We start from the raw sequence: 20384 nt of genomic DNA, 5'->3' as shown, positions 1-20384 counted from the left end.
CTTTGAGGACGAATTTCCAAATCATGTCACCAGGAAGCCTCTGAGACAAGCAGAGGTGCCAGCTAAAGAGAGAGGAAACCTACAATGGATAATGGAGGAGGGAGACCATATCAGTTGCAGTGGTTGGGACCATAGTTCTTCCCATTTCATTTCCTCACCCAAGCTTCCCTTAGGAAGAGAGGCCCCCAGAATGCTAGAAAAGCTGCTCCCTGTATGTATGTGAGGAAGTGGATCTCGGCAGTGCTAGGGGTGGACTGCAGTGGACATGGGCTGTGCCCTAGGTTCTCCTTCACCACCTTAGCTACTGGAATAGGGAAGAACAAATCTGATTCCATATTAGATCTGTTTCTTTGCTTTCTGTTGCTTTTGTTACAAGTTAATCACAAAAAGGATGTCGACTATAGCTATAGACATACATAATGGCCTGTCTCAGGGAACCCTGCCACTCTGCCTGAATGTTAAACTAAAATACCTTTGTTCAGCTCACAAGGAACATCCTGACCCAGCTCACCTGCGAATGGCTGCAGGAAAGAAGAAATGAACACATCCCCTCCCTGAGCCTGGCGAAACCAGGAGACATTTGCAAAACTTATGGCCTTTTTTACTTTACCTCCTCACCTCCCCCGTCTCTGTTCTATAAAAGAAACTAGCATGCAGACCCTGGGAAGAGGGTTCTCTAGGACTCTAGTCTGCCGTCTTCTCGGACTCCCGGCTTTCTGAATAAAGTCGCTCTACCTTGCCCCAACACCTCACCTCCCGATCTATCGGCCTGTCGTGGGGCAAGCAGAATGAGCTTGGACTCAGTAACACTACTGGAATACCGTGAGCAGATGACCTTCAGCTCAGACCCTTCAGAAATTGCCTCAGTTGCTGAGGTGAACTGCCGAGGTGAGCTGACTTCACCTAAGCTCATAGCCTTCTGGGCCCTACCCATATCCGATGACTGATAAGGTGGAGATAAAAGACGCATTGGACTCCAAAGCAGGACAACTTTGACGGGCCATAGCACCTCTAGTAATGATCAGTTAAATTTTGCCTTAGTAGATAATCTAGGAGACTTAGATGCAAATTTATTGTTTCTCCTATTGTTTGAAATTAGGATGCTATTAAACTGTAACTAGGGACTTCCCTCATGGCGCAGTGGTTAAGAATCTGCCTGCCAATGCGGGGGACATGGGTTCGAGCCCTGGTCTGGGAAGAGCCCACATGTCGAGGAGCAACTAACTAAGCCCGTGGGCCGCAACTACTGAGCCTGCGTTTCTAGAGCCCGAGAGGCACAACTACTGAGCCTGAGTGCTGCAACTACTGAAGCCCGCGTGCCTAGAGCCCGTGCTCTGCAACAAGAGAAGCCACTGCAATGAGAAGCCCGTGCACTACAATGAAGAGAAGCCCCCGCTCGCAGCAACTAGAGAAAGCCCGTGTGCAGCAACAAAGACCCAATGCAGCCAAAAATAACTTAATTAATTAAATAAATTTAAAAAAAGAGTACTGCTTTTGACAGCACCTTTAAAAAAAAAAAACTGTAATTATCACTAGTAATTTGATGGTAACATCTTAAGCATGTAATTTTTCTATTTTTAAAGAATATTTACAAAGAATAAAGCCTTATGATCGGTGTTACTAACTCAAAACACATGTATATTTTTATACCTCCTGGCGTCTACGGCCTAATCACTTTTCAAAAGGCTCAGGCAGGTTTGTTGTGGCATACATCAAAATATGTTTCTGTATAGCCCGTGCTTTGTAAATATTTCCAGCTCAGTATCTGTGGACTCTTAAAAATTCTGCCCAGTTTTTCTTGACATAAAGAAAATTTATTTAACTAATTTTGAAACTTCGCACTGACAAAGTTTAAAAAATTTATCTGACTTTGAATGATGAAGATGAGAAATTTTATCAGCTTGTCTAATGAAAGTGGCTGTCAACTTGATAAAACAATTTTCTCCTCACTCACACTATAACTTTACAAGTCTCCTTCTCAGTCTTTTTGGACCTGTTTCTTTGTTTATTAAGAAGAATTGCTTTATATAATTTGACGCTGAAAATCTTGTATGGTTTTGAGAAAGAGAAAAGCTGTCCCCAACCTCCAGGAGCTGGGCTGGTACGCCCAGCAAGACCTTCATGTTCTTCTTTTGAAATAAACAATTTCACAGAACACTGACATCAGGCAAGCTGCTCTGTGACCCTGATGGATCAAGACACAAACAAGACCACTTTATAACCACAGCTGAACACAGAGTAAATCATGAATGTGGGCTAAGCCACAAAAATGATCAAACATCCGGCCGTGCAGGCTGATCAACATGCCTGCTGCTTCTTTACTCGTTACAGTTTTAGCCTCGGTCTTGATATCCCTCTGTCTAGGTAAGATTTAATAAGAGACCCAACCATAGAATTGCCCCACTTTCTGACAACATTCAGTCCAGAGCGAAGCCCTGTTTCCTAACCCTCACCCCAAATCACCTAATGCAAGTCCAAATTTAAAAATAAATTCTTCTGAATGAATGCCATTTTCACGAGATACCCCCCCCTCCCACCAAGGTGTGATTTCTCCCTCACACAATGAGCAGCACACACTGCTTTTTCAACCACGGTGGTGTCCCAGTGGAGGGTGTGACACCTTCTTTACTTCACCTATTAGTAATTTCAACTTAACTTGGCTAGAACGTTGCAGGTAAACTTGATTTGTCTTAATCTAGCTTTCCAGGTTCACATCTCTAATTTACACAGTATTTTCTCTCCAGATTTCCTCAATTTTTCAGTATTCTTTTCTTTAGACATGGAATAGGTCAACAATAATTTTGTTAAATGCTTGGCAATCTTCCTCCTTCCCAAGTATTTTAATAGATGTGATATTTAGTTATTTATTTATCATAGAAACATAGAAATGCTTATGGAAAGACGACAATCCAGTTTCTGTTTGGCTGGTGCATGTTTTGCCATTTGCCTGTAAGGCATTTTGAAACTCTGAGGTTTCCTCTGAGTCAACTCCCTGCAGGTAAATAAGTAGAAAGACCTGTGTCAGGGTACTGACATGGGGAAGCCAAAATTCCCAACTGTCAATAAGTGACGTCGGTGGAGAGATTGAGTCATGTTCCATCTATGTAGTTCTTTGAATTCCTAGAGGAAAAGTTCATGGAGGAAATGGTTTTGAACAAAATGAGAAACAATCCTTTTGGTCATGTTTTATTTCTCAACATCATTTCCTGTTCTTAGACTAAAAGGTACCTATGACTGATAACATTTGCTCCAGATTCTCAGAAAATAAAGCTTGTTTTCCTTGGCAGGCGTCATTATCCTCTGTTCCTCTGCTGCATCAACCTCGACGTCTTGCCTACTTCCCGCTTATTTGCGGCCTATAGATTACTGCAGCACTACGGTGTCAGTTGGTCCCGCCCAGAACACTTCAGTTCTGCCCTGAAAGGTTATATTTAATAACTGATTGGTGTGTCCCTTTAATACAAGAAAATGGAAACTGAACAGCCAGAGGAAGCCTTTCCCAACACCGAAACCAATGGCGAATTTGGTAAACACCCTGCTGAAAATATGGAAGAGGAACAAGCTTTTAAAAGATTTAGAAACACTGATGAGATGGTTGAATTACGCATTCTGTTTCAGAGCAACAATGCTGGGGCAGTGATTGGAAAAAGAGGCAAGAATATTAAGGCTCTTCCATACAGACTGCAATGCCAGTGTTTCAGTCCCAGACAGCAGTGGCCCCGAGCGCATATTGAGTATCAGTGCTGATATTGAAACAGAGAAATTCTGAAGAAAATCATCCTTCCCTTGGAAGAGGGCCTGCAGTTGCCATCACCCACTGCAACCAGCCAGCTCCCGCTCGAATCTGAAGCTGTGGAATGCTTAAATTACCAACACTATAAAGTATGCAACTTTGACTGCGAGTTGAGACTGTTGATTCATCAGAGTCTGGCTGGAGGAATTATTGGGGTCAAAGGTGCTAAAATCAAAGAACTTCAAGAGAACTCTCAGACAACAATCAAGCTTTTCCAGGAATGTTGTCCTCAATCCACTGACAGAGTAGTTCTTATTGGAGAAAAACGTTTTAAGGTTGTAGAGTGCATAAAGATCATCCTTGATCTTAAATCAGAGTCTCCCATCAAAGGACGTGCTCAGCCGTATGATCCCAATTTTTACGATGAAACCTATGATTATGGTGGTTTTACAATGTTTGATGACTGCCGTGGATGTCCCTTGGGATTTCCCATGCGGGGAAGAGGTGGTTTTGACAGAATGTCTCCTGGTCGGGGTGGGCGTCTCATGCCTCCATCCAGAAGAGATTATGATGATATGAGCCCTCGTCGAGGACCTCCTCCTGGACGAGGTGGCCGGGGGGGTGGCAGAGCTCGGAATCTTCCTCTTCCTCCAGCACCACCTAGAGGAGGAGAGCTAATGGCCTGACAGAAGAGGAAGACCTGGAGACCGTTAGGATGGCATGGTTGGTTTCAGTGCTGATGAAACCTGGGACTCTGCAATAGATACATGGAGCCCATCAGAGTGACAGATGGCTTATGAACCACAGGGTGGCTCTGGACATGATTATTCCTGTGCAGGGGGTCGTGGCTCATACGGTGATCTTGGTGGACCTGTTATTACTACACAAGTAACTATTCCCAAAGATTTCGCTGGGTCTATTATTGGCAAACGTGGTCAGCGGATTAAACAAACCCGTCATGAGTCAGGAGCTTCTATCAAAATTGATGAGCCTTTAGAAGGGTCCGAAGATCGGATCATTACCGTTACAGGAACACAGGACCAGATACAGAATGCACAGTATTTGCTGCAGAACAGTGTGAAGAAGTCTGCAGATGTTGAAGGATTCTAATGCAAGATATTTTTTTTTTCTTTTTTATAGTGTGAAGCACTATTCTGGAAAGTTTTTCTAAGAATAGTGAAGAACTGAAGGAGTCCTGCATCTTTTTTTTTTTTTTTAATCTGCTTCTGTTTATAAAGCCAACATTCCTCTGCTTCACAGGTGCTCTGCGTTCAAAGTGTAGCGAAATCTTTGCAGTTCACCAAATGAAATGTTTTATTTCCTTGCAAACAGGGTTGGGGGTTGGGGGAGGGTGTGCAAAAATGAACATTGAAATTTTGAAACAGCAGCAGAGTGAGTGAATTTTAATTTTTGTTCATTGTTGGTGGTTTAAAAAAAAATCCCCCCATGTAATTATTGTGAACACTTTGCTTTGTGGTCACTGTAACATTTGGTGGGGGGGGGGGGGTGGGACAGGGAGGAAAAGTAACAATAGTCCATATGTCCCTGGCATCTATTCAGAGCAGTGTGCCGAATGTAATGCTCTTTTGCAAGAAACGTTTTATGATTTTTAAAATAAATTTAGTGAACCTGTTTTTGGTGGTCATTTCTTTTAAGATGGTCTTTTTTCTTTTTTAACATCTTTATTGGAGTAAAATTGCTTTACAGTGGTGTGTTAGTTTCTGCTTTATAACAAAGTGAGTCAGCTATACATATACATATATCCCCATATCCCCTCCCTCTTGCGTCTCCCTCCCACCTTCCCTATCCCACCCCTCTAGGTGGTCACAAAGCACCGAACTGATCTCCCTGTGCTATGCGGCTGCTTCCCACTAGCGATCTATTTTACATTTGGTAGTATATAGTAGTCCATGCCACTCCCCCCCTTCATCCCAGCTTACCCTTCCCCCTCCCCATGTCCTCAAGCCCATTTTCTACGTCTGCATCTTTATTCCTGTCCTGCCCCTAGGTTCTTCAGAACATTTTTTTAGATGCCATATATACGTGCTAGCATACAGTATTTGTCTTCCTCTTTCTGACTTACTTCACTCTGTATGACAGACTCTAGGTCCATCCACCTCGTTACAAATAACTCAATTTCGTTTCTTTTTATGGCTGAGTAATATTCCATTGTATATATTGCCACATCTTCTTTATCCATTCATCTGTAAGACAGTCATTTTTAAAATGGCTGAATTCCCCCCAAACTCCCCCAAACTGAACACTAAGCTTAATTTTCAGTCCCCTGTTGGATATAAATAAATGAATCTCTTCTTGGACTTAGGCAAAATATCTTGACACATTCAAGATATTCAAGAAATCACATTGGTGTTTTCTTAAGTGATTTGAAAGTCCATTGCTTGGGAGGAAATTCCACCATACATTCATGCTTATAATAAGCTGGCGATTTTTGTTTGTTTTTGCAAATGCTTGCCCCTACTTTGCAACGATTTTCTGTTTGTAATTGTGAAGAACCAAGGTGGGGAGCAATACAACAGATGGAGTAGTTGGTATAAGAATATACCAGAAGCCTAATGGTGGCAAGTTTTATTAATCAGAATAATACTTGGTTATGGAAGTGACTGATGCTAAATAAATTATGATTATTTTTTATTAGATAATTTCTCACCTATAGACTTAAAACTGTCAGCTTGGTAGTGTCTGTTAGCTAAACTTTGTAAAATATATATATATTCTTGTTTTTCCATTGTATGCAAATTGAAAGAAAAAGATGTACCATTTCTCTGTTGTATGTTGGATTATGCAGGAAATATTTGTGAACTATTCAAAAAAAGATGAAAAAAGTTCCTGTGGATGTTTTGTGTAGTATCTTGGCATTTGTATTGATAGTTAAAAGTTCACTTCCAAATAAAACTCCCATAATGCTAGGAAAAATAAAGTTTGTTTTCTTTGAGTTTGACATAACTTGTATTTCACACAGTTACACAAGTTGGTGAATAGTAATATGACTGACTCAGCGTGAACTCCTTTAGTCTTATGAACCTATCATGAATTTCAAATGACAAAATCTAGATAAGCTGCATAAAAATGATCTGATTACTGCTTGGGTCTGGAGATAATTCTATATCTTTTATCCCAGGAAGATGTCCACAAGGATGCCCTTATTAAAACTATAGCATGTAGAAAGTAAATCCCTCATTTAAAGTCATTTCAAACACAAAAGTATGCAGTGTTGGTGTCTATTTATCAATGAAGAGCTTTCAGTTGCAGAAAACCTGAGTCAATGGGATTTAAACAATAATGTGGATTTACCGGCTTCTGTAACTGAAAACCAAAGGACGATCCCGCATCAGACATGTTTTGGTTAAGAGCTTGGTTCTGTTTCTTCATTCTGGCTTTATCCCAGGCCGGACGTCACCCCACAGTCACAAAGATGCATGGTCACGAAGGGGCGACAGGCTTCCTTGTCCATTTCCAGGGTAGAAAGTGGCACTTCTTACATATCAAATGATATTTCCTGTTCTTCATGCAGATTGAACTAAGGTACATTGACCATAGTTGCAAGGGGTTTGAGAATAGGCTGATTGACCGTCAACTGGAACCGTGGAAATGGATAAGTCCACTTTCACATCACGGTTACTGTGTGATTACTACATGGTTACTACAGATATTTCCTTAAAGGAAAATCAGAGATCTGTTGGGTAGGAGGAACAGAGGGAATAGATGCTGGTCAGGCCAGTCCAGGACATTCCATTTTAAATCTTTGACCTATTGGAAGTGATATCCCATTTTACCTCTAAGTGGCAGTATTGGGCTAAAGACATGGGATCTAGACAGGTTGCAGTCATTCAATTCTTAGGTCCACAGTTACAAGCAGTATGGTTTTATGCAAGTCACTTAACGTCTCCTTGCCTCAGCACCTTCATTTGTAAGATGAAATTAGTAGAATCTTCTTTGTAGAGCTGCTATGAGTTTTCAATGAAATGATGCATATACAGCACTTAGCGTAGTGCTTGTCAATTTCTAAGTATTGGGAACAATATATTTGCAGGTGAAGTAGCCATTTGATGGACTCTCTAAGGCATTGTTTTATCTGTTGGGGCATGTGCACGCTGCCCAGAATGTTTTGGAGGTTTTTCTTCCCATTCTTAGGGCATTTTTGTCAGTTAAGTAATTTATTTTAGGTAAACTCAGTTCTTTGACCCAGAGACCAGCAGTCTGGTACTAAAGAAGTGATGTGTTGTGGCATATTGTGCTATAAATTCTCCCAAAAAAAGCCCCACCAAGTGTTCGTGATAGGGAATTTCCTTTGCAGTGTAAATTTCATTCTTAAATAGTTTGAATACAGGGTACCAGCAGCATCTTACTGGGTCTCCATAGTTTCTTGTTAGGAAAATCACCACAGAAGGCCTGCTAAACCCATACAGGGCAATAAAGTTTTGATTATTCCTTGCTTACTTCCGTCAGCTCAAGTAATTGGATAGCTGAATATATGCATATGGCAATAGCAAAGTAATTTTCTTTTGGCTTGCAACTTTTAAATTTCATTTTAATTGAAGCCAGTGGTGAGGTGGGATGGTGGAGAGCAAGAAGAAAGGAGGTGAAGTAACCCTGGTTACTTGTTTTAAAACCCATCCAGTGAGGGCTAAAGATGGAGCTTGGACTACATTCCTTTGGGAAAATCTATATAAACCTCGTAATGTATAAAGTAGATGAATTAGGGTGATTCCTTCAAATAGCTCTTTGCTTTTCAAAATGATTTATCTGATGTATTTACAGAAATGACAAACTTGATGAATTTGGAATATGACTTGTGCTTAAGTATATGGAAGCAATTAGATCAAGGGAAAGAACATCAGCTTTGGAGACGGAAAGACCACTCCTTAAATCCTGACATCACTGTTTGTCAGGTGTGTGACTTTGGAAAATAACTTAACATCTCTGAACCCTCAGTTTCCAAATCTGTGAAAGAGGGACAATAATACCTTCTTTGTAAGAGTTTATGGAATGATTAAAAAAGAATTGTCTAGCACAATGAATGATAGATGTAAAGAGCACAAAAATTATTCTTATTTATAAAGATTCATTGAACATGTAAGTTATAAGGAAAGATCTATTATGTAAAGTAAAGCACGTCTACACTCAGAATTCTATGACTTCTTATTGAATGTCCTACATCGGATCCTAAAGCATTCTTTTGTCACAGGGTCTCATCACTTCAGGTCTAAAGCTGAGAGACTTACACACTTCTTAGTGTCGCTGAGGAGAACAAATAAACTGGAATGCCACTATCAGCCCACTGAATCAGTGCTTGGCTGCACATTATAATTGCTTGGGAACTTCAAAAAGCCTCAATGTCCCAACCGTAACCCAGAACAATTAAATCAGAAGTTCCGGGAGTTGGATCCAGCCATGCGTTTTTTTAAAGCTCTGCAGAAAATTCAAAGTGCAGCCAAGCTGGAGAATCATTGCTCTAAGCTGTTGCTTCTCAAACTATAATGTGCGTGTGAATCACCTGAGGTCTAGTTAACTTGCAAGTTCTGATCCTATAGATCTGGGGTGGGGCCCGAGCCTCTGCATTTCCAGTACTCTTTCAGGCGATGCCGTTACTGCTGGTTCCCGGACCACACTTTGAGCAGTCAGACACTCAGATGCTTATTTTCCTCTCTCTTTCAGCCACCACCCAGTTCTGGGGAAAAAGCCTTTTATAAAAATACTTTCCTTTCCTAGCAATAGCTTTATTTCCCCTTCAGTTTTATTGAGAAATAATTGACATATATCCCTGTATAAGTTTAAGGTATACAGCATAATGACTTGACATAATGTGAAATAATTATCACAATATGTTTAAACATCTGTCACCTCATATAAGTACAAACAATTTTTTTTCCTTCTGATGAGAACTTTTAGGAACCACACTCATGACAACTTTCAAATGTACAGTACAGCAGTGTAAACTGTAGTCATCGTGTTGTACATTACATCCTTAGGGCATATTTGTCTTTTAACTGGAAGTTTGTACATTTGGACAACCTTCATCTAATTCCACCACCCCTTACGCCCTGCATCTGGTAACCACAAATTTGTTCTCTTTTTCTACGAATTTTTTTTTAAGATTCTATGTGTGAGTGATACCAGGTAGTATCTGTCTTTCTCTGGCTGACTTATTTCACTCAGCATAATGCCCTCAAACTCCATCCATGTTGTCACAAATGGCAGGATTTCCTTCTTTTTTTATGGCTGAATAGCATTCCTGTGTGTGTGTGTGTGTGTGTGTGTGTGTGTGTATACTATATTTTCTTTATCCATTCATCTGCTGATGCACACTTAGGTTGTTTCCATATCTTGGCTATTGTAAATAATGCTGCAATGAACATTGGTGTGCTTATATCTTTTCAAATTAGTGTTTTTGGTTTCTTTGGATAAATACCCAGAAATGGAAGCGCTGGACGATATGGTAGTTCCATTTTTAATTTTTTGAGGAATCTCCATACTCTTTTCCATAGTGTCTGTGCCAATGTACATTCCCACCAATGGTGTACGTGGGTTCCCTTTTCTCCACATCCACACCAGCACCTATCTCTTGTCTTTTTGTTGATGGCCATTCTAACAGGAGTGAGGCGATATCTCATTGTGGATCTGATTTGCATTTCTCTTAGGAATTGCTTTTACTTCTGAGACCACTGTCATCTTTATCCATGCTAGGAGAATGTTATTCTTTCTCCAGGAGTGTTTCAAATTGCTCTACCCTTCTTAAAATATCAGTAACTTTGACTTATGAAAAATATATGCCTCTGTCTTCAGTACAAGATGACTCACAATTTTATCAGGAAAAAATTTGTTCAAGTATTGACATAATATGAACACCTTCAGAAATTTGACTGCTCTGAAAAGTTTTTAAAGAAGATAATTTATGCACAACTAAAAATCAAGAAGAATGCTTATTCAGGCAGTGTTTGTTTACACTGAAAACTGTTGAGAATTGTTGATACTGCTGAGATTTAGATTTGAATCCCCAAAGCAGCTTTAAACTGAACTGTCTTGTCCAGAATCATTTGGCTAAACTCCACTGGTCAGACTACTACAGCTGCCCTACAGCTGACCTTGACTTTTGGCACAGAAAACAGAAACTCCTGAATAGATCTGGGACTTGTCCGGGCTCTGGCACAGGAATATCCACGTTAGTGGTATGCCTTTAAAGGCGAGAGCCAGGATACTTGATATCCATTTTTTACTTTCTTGTTTTTTTTTTTTTTTTTACTTCTTTAGCCTGGCATAGACGACCAAGCCAATGACGTTTGAGTCAGCTATATCTAGGTTTGAAATCTCAGCCCTTCCTATTTGCTGTCTTCGAGTTTGGGACAAAGTACTTTGCTTGTTTGCATAAATAATTGTTTATTATACTCTCACATAACAGGAAGTCATGAAATAATGGTTTTAGGAATGGCTCAGCAGCTTGACCATGTTACCAAGTTTCTCCCGATCTTATCACATTGACAATGTGTTTCATCATGATGACTGTGGAAACTCCAAGTATCATATCTGCACAGGTATCATACCTACACAGGACAACGCCCTTAGTAGAATGACAGTGTATATCATATACCTCTATTTAATCAGGGAAAAAAGTTCTATCTAGGAAACTCCCTAGCTGACTGCCCTGTCATCTAACTGAGCAGAAACAGATCGCAGGTCAACCCCTGAACCAATCACTGACAAATAAGAATGGGATCATCATTATGGATTTAGATTTCTCATAATTCATCCCTGGGCAGAATTCACATTGTCACATTGTGGAGAGCACATGGTCAAATCAGGATCCTCTTAGCAGGGAAAAGTGGGATATGCTAGTGTATTGACAACGTAGGTCTTTAAAACACCATTAACAGTTGTCCTTCTTCATTGTTGAGACTATCTCTGAATTAGGCAATTACACTGGCCCACGGGGAATCATCAGCTGGTTTGTTATCCCCGAACTGATTTATTTCTTTACTTGAGAATGGCTTCAGTTTGCATCTTGGAAATTTTGTTTCTAGTAAAAGAGTTCTTATCACATTGCCATAAGCTTTTTGAAAGTTTTCACCTAGAAGTTGAAAACAGTATGATCTTTGTTGCTCTCTTCAAAATCTAAGACCAAGAAGGCCAAATTACATTTTTATTTATAAACAAGGACTAGGTTAGCATCAAATTTAAATCTGAAATCAGAGAGGAAAGAGGACAAATTTTGCTCCTGTTGTATTAATACATCATGGACATTTGTTGCTTCCACTAATACTGTATTATGAGTTCTTCACTGGAGGTGGCTGTGTCTTATTAATCTTTGTATGCCAAGAAGTTGACTCATTTCTTGGCTCATAGGAGATGTATGATAAATGTTGTGTTGCAAATAATCTCAAAACACACGATTTCATGCAACGTTAACTTGGCAAAGTTATAAGACAAATTCCTTGTCTTGGCATTAGTGAATACCTCCTAATTTTCCTATTACCATACTTGAGGCAGCTTGTCAATGATCCTCCAGCTTATGGTGAATGTATCAAGTGGTGTCGACAGAGTCAACTCATGAATTGGCATTACTTGGCACACACAGAGTAGATGTGGCGCTTAGCCTGTTTTTTGCAGCACAAAGCCCTCCGTTTGTCCCGAGCTCGTTACTGCACATTGGTCTTGGAGTCCATAGCTGAGGGATATCAATAGTTCTGGGAACCAGCTCACATCACATCCTATGCTTCTCTGATGGCTATGTCTGAATCAGAGCAAGGCTTGAGGGTGCAGGATTTCTTATAACTTGTTTAGCTGGTTTTCATGAGTTGACTGATTAATGTGGACAGTCAGCTCATTTCTCAGTGTGAAAAAGATGGAATCACTGTGTAATACTAGAAATTTCTTGAAAATGAAATACAGAAATACGAGGAGAGCCAGAGGGAAGTGAGAATCAAGAATAGCTTCCAATAAGGAACTTTAGAATGTAATTTTCTGGGAAGCAGAGACCTGTGACTCCTCTGTCCTCAGTCCCCAATGGTGACTTGCTGCAACATGTTATATTGTGTAATGCTCAGGAAAGTTCACATGTACCAGATACCCTTCTTTTCTCCCGAATCATGAACACTGAGGGCCAGAGGGGCATTTGCACATAGAAGCACCCCTAGGTGGTCGTCCTGCCCTCACCCTCTCTTGGTAAGTGGCCATTCTCGGAGGGCTGGTCATTCTGGTCAGTTAGTTTGTGCTTCTTCCATCATTCTCAGTTTGGGTAGCTCTTGCAGTCTTCCCAGAGAACGAACTTCCTGCCTAGGGTTCCTGATGAGTAGCCGTTGCCTTGGGCTTAAAGCTGAGCTTTTATGAGTAACACTGAGTCAGAGTATGGTAGTGATGATCTAAGATTCTGGAGCATATTTTCTGGGTTCAAATCCCAACTCTGCCACTTGCAAGTTCTATGACCTCAGATGCTGCACCTCTTTTCCCCTCACTGCCTCATTTTCCTCCCATACGTCGTAGGGCTGTAAGGAAGATTAAATGAAAGCATTGTCTGCCACAGAGAAAACACTGTGTAAGTCAGTAAGATTATCATCATTTGTGTCCGTCCCAATTCAGATGTATCACAACTTTAGCAATTCTACATGGCGCCTGTACACCAGTGGCATCAACTTAGAAATTTCTCGGCTATGCAAGATAGGTGACTAAATAAACTGTATAGCAATGGTTGTGATCACCATTTTGCATCAATATTTTGTTTTAAATTTTCCTAAATATCTTTCCTATAATTTCTTTATTTTCAAGTTAAAATATAAAATTGTCAAGGGCTGGGACTTTCTTTATGAATTTCTTCATATACCCAATGCAGAAGTGCTACATATGTGTCGAATATAAAATGTACTGTTTTCAAAATTAAAAAAAAAAAATCAATCGAGAGGCAAGCCCTTCACAATGGCAAAACAACCAACCAATTCAGTCACAAGGCTCCTAGTTTTAGGACTGTTAAATTCTAGGGTCAATTCCATTGTTTTCAGTGTAATAATCTGACTACCTGATCACATAATCTTCCCACCTAACATCCATATGACTTTAGGATACCTGGACCTCATCATTGTCTTTCATCTTAAGGAGATACTGGGATTTCTAATGGTTTAGCTGATGACAAAGGTTGTAGTATTGAGGAATAATCCCTATTTAGAGATTAGAAGGTTCATGAACAGGTCATATGCAGTTAGAATATATTTTAACCAATGAAATATCCAGTTGGCATTTGCTCAAGTAACACAAGAGTTTCTGATCATTGGAAACCATACAATATGGGCAAAGTGTTGGTGAAACACAGCAGTGTGTCCTGGTCCGAAAGATAACATTTTGGTTGTTTCTCTGGTCATTGAAAAGCTACATCTATATCACATGTACACAGCTTCTTGTAGGTGACTCAAAATGAATTATTTCAGCAAGGTAGTGGGTTTGACCCAGTTAGGCAGTGCAGAAGAGTTATTAAAAGTACTGGCTCTGGAACGGAGCTCCTTGTGATCAGATCAAAGCACAGATGCACTATCTTGTGTGCGACCTCAGGCTGATTCCTTCACCTCTCTAAAGATCTGTTTTCTTTTCTAGAAAATTGGCATAAAAATAGTACTACTTCATTACTGTAAGCATAAATTTGAGAATGTAAAATAAAGTGCTTAGCCCACAGACTGTATAGTAAGAATTCACTACATTTCAGCCATTATTTTTTACTATTATTTGAAGACAATTTCTACCTTGACGCTGCATTGGTAAATAACATAATGGTGAGAAGAAAGCTCTTCCTGATTAGTACTGAGACCTGCATATTCAGGGAACTCTAATTTGTGTTTCAGTAAATGATCTGATTACTGGTGAGATCAGAAGGTCCTGTAAATGGCTACCCACCCTGTTCCTGTCAGAACCTGAGTCAGGTTGAGACTAGCTGCCTGACACATTTCTGTATGGTTTCCACCTAATGAAGCCACCTTCACACATTGCTTTCTTTAACTGACCAAGGACCTATTGAGAAAACTGTCATCACATGACAGAGGGTTCTTGGAAGGAAGACGTGACTTGCCTGAGGCCAAGTTTCTGCAGTACTACTCGGATAGTCTTAATAATAGCCAACTTTAATGAGCATCTACTATGTGCTGGCATTGAGTTAAGCACTGTACATGCATTATCCTGATTAATATTCATAACAACCTTTTGGAATGGGACTTTCATTATCTCATTTAAGTACAAGGAAACTGAAGTGAAGAGAGGTGTGTAATTTGTACAAATCCCCACAACTTGGAAAAACCAGGGTGTGCTCTGACACTATACAATGATGGATGCAAGGACTTTGTGTATGAAAATTGTTGTTTCTCTGAGGCCTGTAGGGTACATATATTTTTGGAAGGGCAAAGATTAACTTCTGTTGAACTTTTTGTTTTTCTTTTACTTTTTATTCTATTTTATTTTTTTAACATCTTTATTGGAGTATAATTGCTTTACAATGGTGTGTTAGTTTCTGCTTTATAACAAAGTGAATCAGCTACACATATACATATACATATATCCCCATATCTCTTCCCTCTTGCGTCTCCCTCCCACCCTCCCTATCCCACCCCTCTAGGTGGTCACAAAGCACCGAGCTGATCTCCCTGTGCTATGTGGCCACTTCCCACTAGCTATCTATTTTACACTTGGTAGTGTATATATGTCCATGTTACTCTCTCACTTCGTCCCAGCTTACACTTCTCCCTCCGCCTGTCCTCAAGTCCATTCTCTACGTCTGCGTTTTTATTTCTGTCCTGCCCCTAGGATCTTCAGAACCACTTTTTTTTTTTTTGATTCTATATATATGTGTTAGCATATGGTATTTGTTTTTCTCCTTCTGACTTATTTCACTATGTATGGCAGTTTCTAGGTCTATCCACCTCACTACAAATAGTTCAATTTCATTTCTTTTTATGGTTGAGTAATATTCCATTGTATATATGTGCCAGATCTTCCTTATCCATTCTTCTGTTGGACACTTAGGTTGCTTCCATGTCCTGGCTACTGTAAATAGAGCTGCAATGAATATTGTGGTACGTGACTCATTTTGAATTATGGTTTTCTCCGGGTATATGCCCAGTAGTGGGATTGCTGGGTCGTTTGGTAGTTCTATTTTTAGTTTTTTAAGGAACCTCCATACTGTTCTCCAGAATGGCTGTATCAATTTACATCCCACCAACAGTGCAAGAGGGTTTCCCTTTTCTCCACACCCTCTCCAGCATTTATTGTTTGTAGATTTTTTGATGATGGCTAGTCTGACAGGTGTGAGGTGATACCTCATTGTAGTTTTGATTTGCATTTCTCTAATGATTAGTCATGTTGAGCATCCTTTCATGTGTTTGTTGGCAACCTGTACGTCTTCTTTGGAGAAATGTCTGTTCAGGTCTTCTGCCCATTTTTGGATGGGTTGTTTGTTTTTTTGATATTGAGCTACATGAGATGCTTGTAGGTTTTGGAGACTGATCCTTTGTCAGTTGCTCTATTTTCAAATATTTTCTCCCATTCTGAGGGTTGTCTTTTCATTTTGTTTATGGTTTCCTTTGCTGTGCAAAAGCTTTTAAGTTTAATTAGGTCTCATTTGTTTATTTTTGTTTTTATTTCCATTTCTCTAGGAGGTGGGTCAAAAAGGATCTTGCTGTGATTTATGTCATAGAGTGTTCTGTCTATATTTTCCTCTAAGAGTTTTATAGTGTCTGGCCTTCCATTTAGGTCTTTAATCCATTTTGAGTTTATTTTTGTGTATGGTGTTAAGGAGTGTGCTAATTTCATTCTTTTACATGTAGCTGTCCAGTTTTCCCAGCACCACTTATTGAAGAGTGTGTCTTTTCTCATTGTATATTCTTGCCTCCTTTATCAAAGATAAGGTGACCATATGTGCGTGGGTTTATCTCTGGGCTTTCTATCCTGTTCCATTGATCTATATTTCTGTTTTTGTGCCAGTACCATACTGTCTTGATTACTGTAGCTTTGTAGTTTAGTATGAAGTCTGGGAGCCTGATTCCTCCACCTCCGTTTTTCTTTCTCAAGATTGCTTTGGCTATTTGGGGTCTTTTGTGTTTCCATACAAATTGTGAAATTTTTTGTTCTAGTTCTGTGAAAAATGCCAGTGGTAGTTTGATAGGGATTGCATTGAATCTGTAGATTGCTTTGGGTAGTAGAGTCATTTTCACAATGTTGATTCTTCCAATCCAGGAACGTGGTATATCTCTCCATCTCTTTGTGTCATCTTAAGTTTCTTTCATCAGTGTCTTATAGTTTTCTGCCTACAGGACTTTTTTCTCCTTAGGTAGGTTTATTCCTAGATATTTTTTCTTGCAATGGTAAATGGGAGTGTTTCCTTAATTTCTCTTTCATATTTTTCATCATTAGTGTATAGGAATGCAAGAGATTTCTGTGAATTAATTTTGTAGCCGGCTACTTTACCAAGTTCATTGATTAGCTCTAGTAGTTTTCTGGTAGCATCTTTAGGATTCTCTATGTATAGTGTCATGTCATCTGTAAACAGTGACAGTTTTACTTCTTCTTTTCTGAATTGGATTCCTTTTATTTCTTTTTATTCTAGGATTCCTGTGGCTAAAACTTCCAAAGCTATGTTGAATAATAGTGGTGAGAGTGGGCACCTTGTCTTGTTCCTGATCTTATTGGAAAAGGTTTCAGTTTTTCACCATTGAGAACGATGTTAGCTGTGTGCTTGTCATATATGGACTTTATAATGTTGAGATAAGTTCCCTCTACGCCTACCTTCTGAAGGGTTTTTATCATAAATGGGTGTTGAATATTCTCAAAAGCTTTTTCTGCATCTTTTGAAGTGATCATATGGTTTTTATCCATCAGTTTGTTAATATGATGTTATCACATTGATTGATTTGCATATACTGAAGAATCCTTGCAATCCTGGGATAAACCCCACTTGATCATGGTGTATGATTCTTTTTCTCTTTTTTTTGATTCTTTTAATGTGCTGTTGGATTCTGTTTGTTAATATTTTGTTGAGGATTTTTGCATCTATATTCATCAGTGATATTGGCCTGTAGTTTTCTTTTTTTGTGATATCTTTGTCTGGTTTTGGTGTCAGGGTGATGGTGGCCTCGTAGAATGAGTTTGAGAGTGTTCCTCCCTCTGCTATATTTTGGAAGAATTTGAGAAGGATAGGTGTTAGCTCTTCTCTAAATGTTTAATAGAATTCGCCTGTGAAGCCATCTGGTCCTGGGCTTTTGTTTGTTGGAAGATTTTGAATCACAGTTTCAGTATCAGTGCTTGTGACTGGTCTGTTTATATTTTCTATTTCTTCATGGTTCAGTCTCGAAATGTTGTGCTTTTCTGAGAATTTGTCCATTTCTTCCAGATTGTCCATTTTATTGGCATATAGTTGCTTGTAGTAATCTCTCATGATCCTTTGTATTTCTGCAGTGTCAGTTGTTACTTCTCCTTTTTCATTTCTAATTCTGTTGATTTGAGTCTTCTCCCTTTTTTTCTTGGTGAGTCTGGCTAATGGTTTATCAATTTTGTTTATCTTCTCAAAGAACAAGCTTTTAGTTTTATTGATCTTACTATCATTTCCTTCATTTCTTTTTCATTTCTTTCTGATCTGATTTTTATGATTTCTTTCCTTCTGCTAACTTTGGGTATTTTTTTCCTTCTTCTTCCTCTAATTGCTTTAGGTGTAAGGTTAAGTTGTTTATTTGAGATTTTTCTTGTGTCTTGAGGCAGGGTTGTATTGCTATAAACTTCCCTCTTAGAACTGCTTTTGCTGTATCCCATAGGTTTTGGGTCGTTGTGTTTTCATTGTCATTTGTTTCTAGGTATTCTTTGATATCCTCTCTGATTTCTTTAGATGTCTCTTGGTTACTTAGTAGTGTATTGTTTAGCTTCCATGTGTTTGTATTTTTTAGTTTTTTTCCTGTAATTGATATTTAGTCTCATAGCGTTGTGGTCGGAAAAGATACTTGATATGGTTTCAATTTTCTTAAATTTACCAAGGCTTGATTTGTGACCCAAGATATGATCTATACTGCAGAATATTCCATGAGCACTTGAGTAGAAAGTGTATTCTGTTGTTTTTGGATGGAATGTCCTATATATATCAGTTAAGTCCATCTTGTTTAATGTGTCATTTAAAGCTTGTGTTTCCTTATTTATTTTCATTTTGGGTGATCTGTCCATTGGTGAAAGTGGGGTATTCTAGTCCCCTACTATTATTGTGTACTATCAATTTCCCCTTTTATGGCTGTTAGCATTTGCCTTATGAAATGAGGTGCTCTTATGTTGGGTGCATAAATATTTACAATTGTTATGTCTTCTTGTTGGATTAATCCCTTGATCATTATGTAGTGTCCTTCTTTGTGTCTTGTAATAGTCTTTATTTTAAAGTGTATTTTGTCTGATATGAGAATTGCTACTCCAGTTTTCTTTTGATTTCTATTTGCATGGAATATCTGTTTTCCATCCCCTCACTTTCAGTCTGTATGTGTCCCTAGGTCTGAAGTGGGTCTCTCATAGACAGCATATATACGGGTCTTGTTTTTGTATCCATTCAGCCAGTGTATGTCTTTTGGTTGGAGCATTTAATCCATTTACATTTAAGGTAGTTATTGATATGTATGTTCCTATTACCATTTTGTTAATTGTTTTGGGTTTGTTATTGTAGGTCTTTTCCTTCTCTTTTGCTTCATGTCTAGAGAAGTTCCTTTAGTGTTTGTTGTAAAGCTGGTTTGCTGATGCTGAATTCTCTTAGCTTTTGCTTGCCTGTAAAGGTTTTAATTTCTCCTTCGAATCTGAATGAGATTCCTGCTGGGTAGAGTAATCTTGGTTGTAGGTTTTTCACTTTCATCACTTTAAATATGTTCTGCCACTCCCTTCTGGCTTGCAGAGTTTCTGCTGAAAGGTCAGCTGTTAACCTTATGAGGATTCCCTTGTATATTATTTGTTGCTTTTCCCTTGTTGCTTTTAATATTTTTTCTTTGTATTTAATTTTTGATAGTTTGATTAATATGTGTCCTGGCGTGTTTCTCCTTGAATTTATCTTGTATGGGACTTTCTGCTCTTCCTGGACTTGATTGACTATTTCCTTTCCCATATTAGGGAAGTTTTCAACTATAGTGTCTTCAAATATTTTCTCAGTCCCTTTCGTTTTCTCTTCTTCTGGGACCCCTATAATTTGAATGTTCGTTCATTTAATGTTGTCCTAGAGGTCTCTGAGACTGTCCACAATTCTTTTTATTCTTTTTTCTTTATTCTTCCCTGCGGTAGTTATTTCCACTATTTTATCTTCCAGGTCACTTATCCGTTCTTCTGCCTCAGTTATTCTGCTATTTATCCCTTCTAGAGAATTTTTAATTTCATTTATTGTGTTATTCATCATTGTTTGTTTGCTCTTTAGTTCTTCTAGGTCATTGTGAAACGTTTTTTGAATTTTCTCCATTCTATTTCCAAGATTTTTTTCATCTTTATTATCAATATTCTGAATTCTTTTTCAGGTAGACTGCCTATTTCCTCTTCATTTGTTTGGTCTGGGGGATTTTTGCCTTGCTCCTTCATCTGCTGCATATTTCTCTGTCTTCTCATTTTGCTTAATTTACTGTATTTGGGATCTCCTTTTCACAGGCTGCAGGTTCACAGTTCCCAT

At 39.0% G+C, this 20384-nt stretch overlaps 1 pseudogene across 1 annotated transcript; it reads left to right on the top strand.

Annotated features, from left to right (window-relative positions):
• The first annotated feature begins 1228 nt into the window (after positions 1 to 1228).
• On the top strand, positions 1229 to 5950 carry LOC309661790 (heterogeneous nuclear ribonucleoprotein K pseudogene; annotated as a pseudogene). Its single transcript has one exon. The product of its transcript is annotated as a heterogeneous nuclear ribonucleoprotein K pseudogene (transcript).
• The last annotated feature ends 14434 nt before the right edge of the window (positions 5951 to 20384 follow it).

Source organism: Balaenoptera physalus (genome assembly GCF_965194825.1).
Source record: "Balaenoptera physalus genome assembly, chromosome: 5".
In the NCBI taxonomy this organism is placed as follows: domain Eukaryota; kingdom Metazoa; phylum Chordata; class Mammalia; order Artiodactyla; family Balaenopteridae; genus Balaenoptera; species Balaenoptera physalus.
The sequence above is the reverse complement of the archived record's forward strand: the minus strand, read 5'-3'. Positions and strand labels throughout refer to the sequence as shown.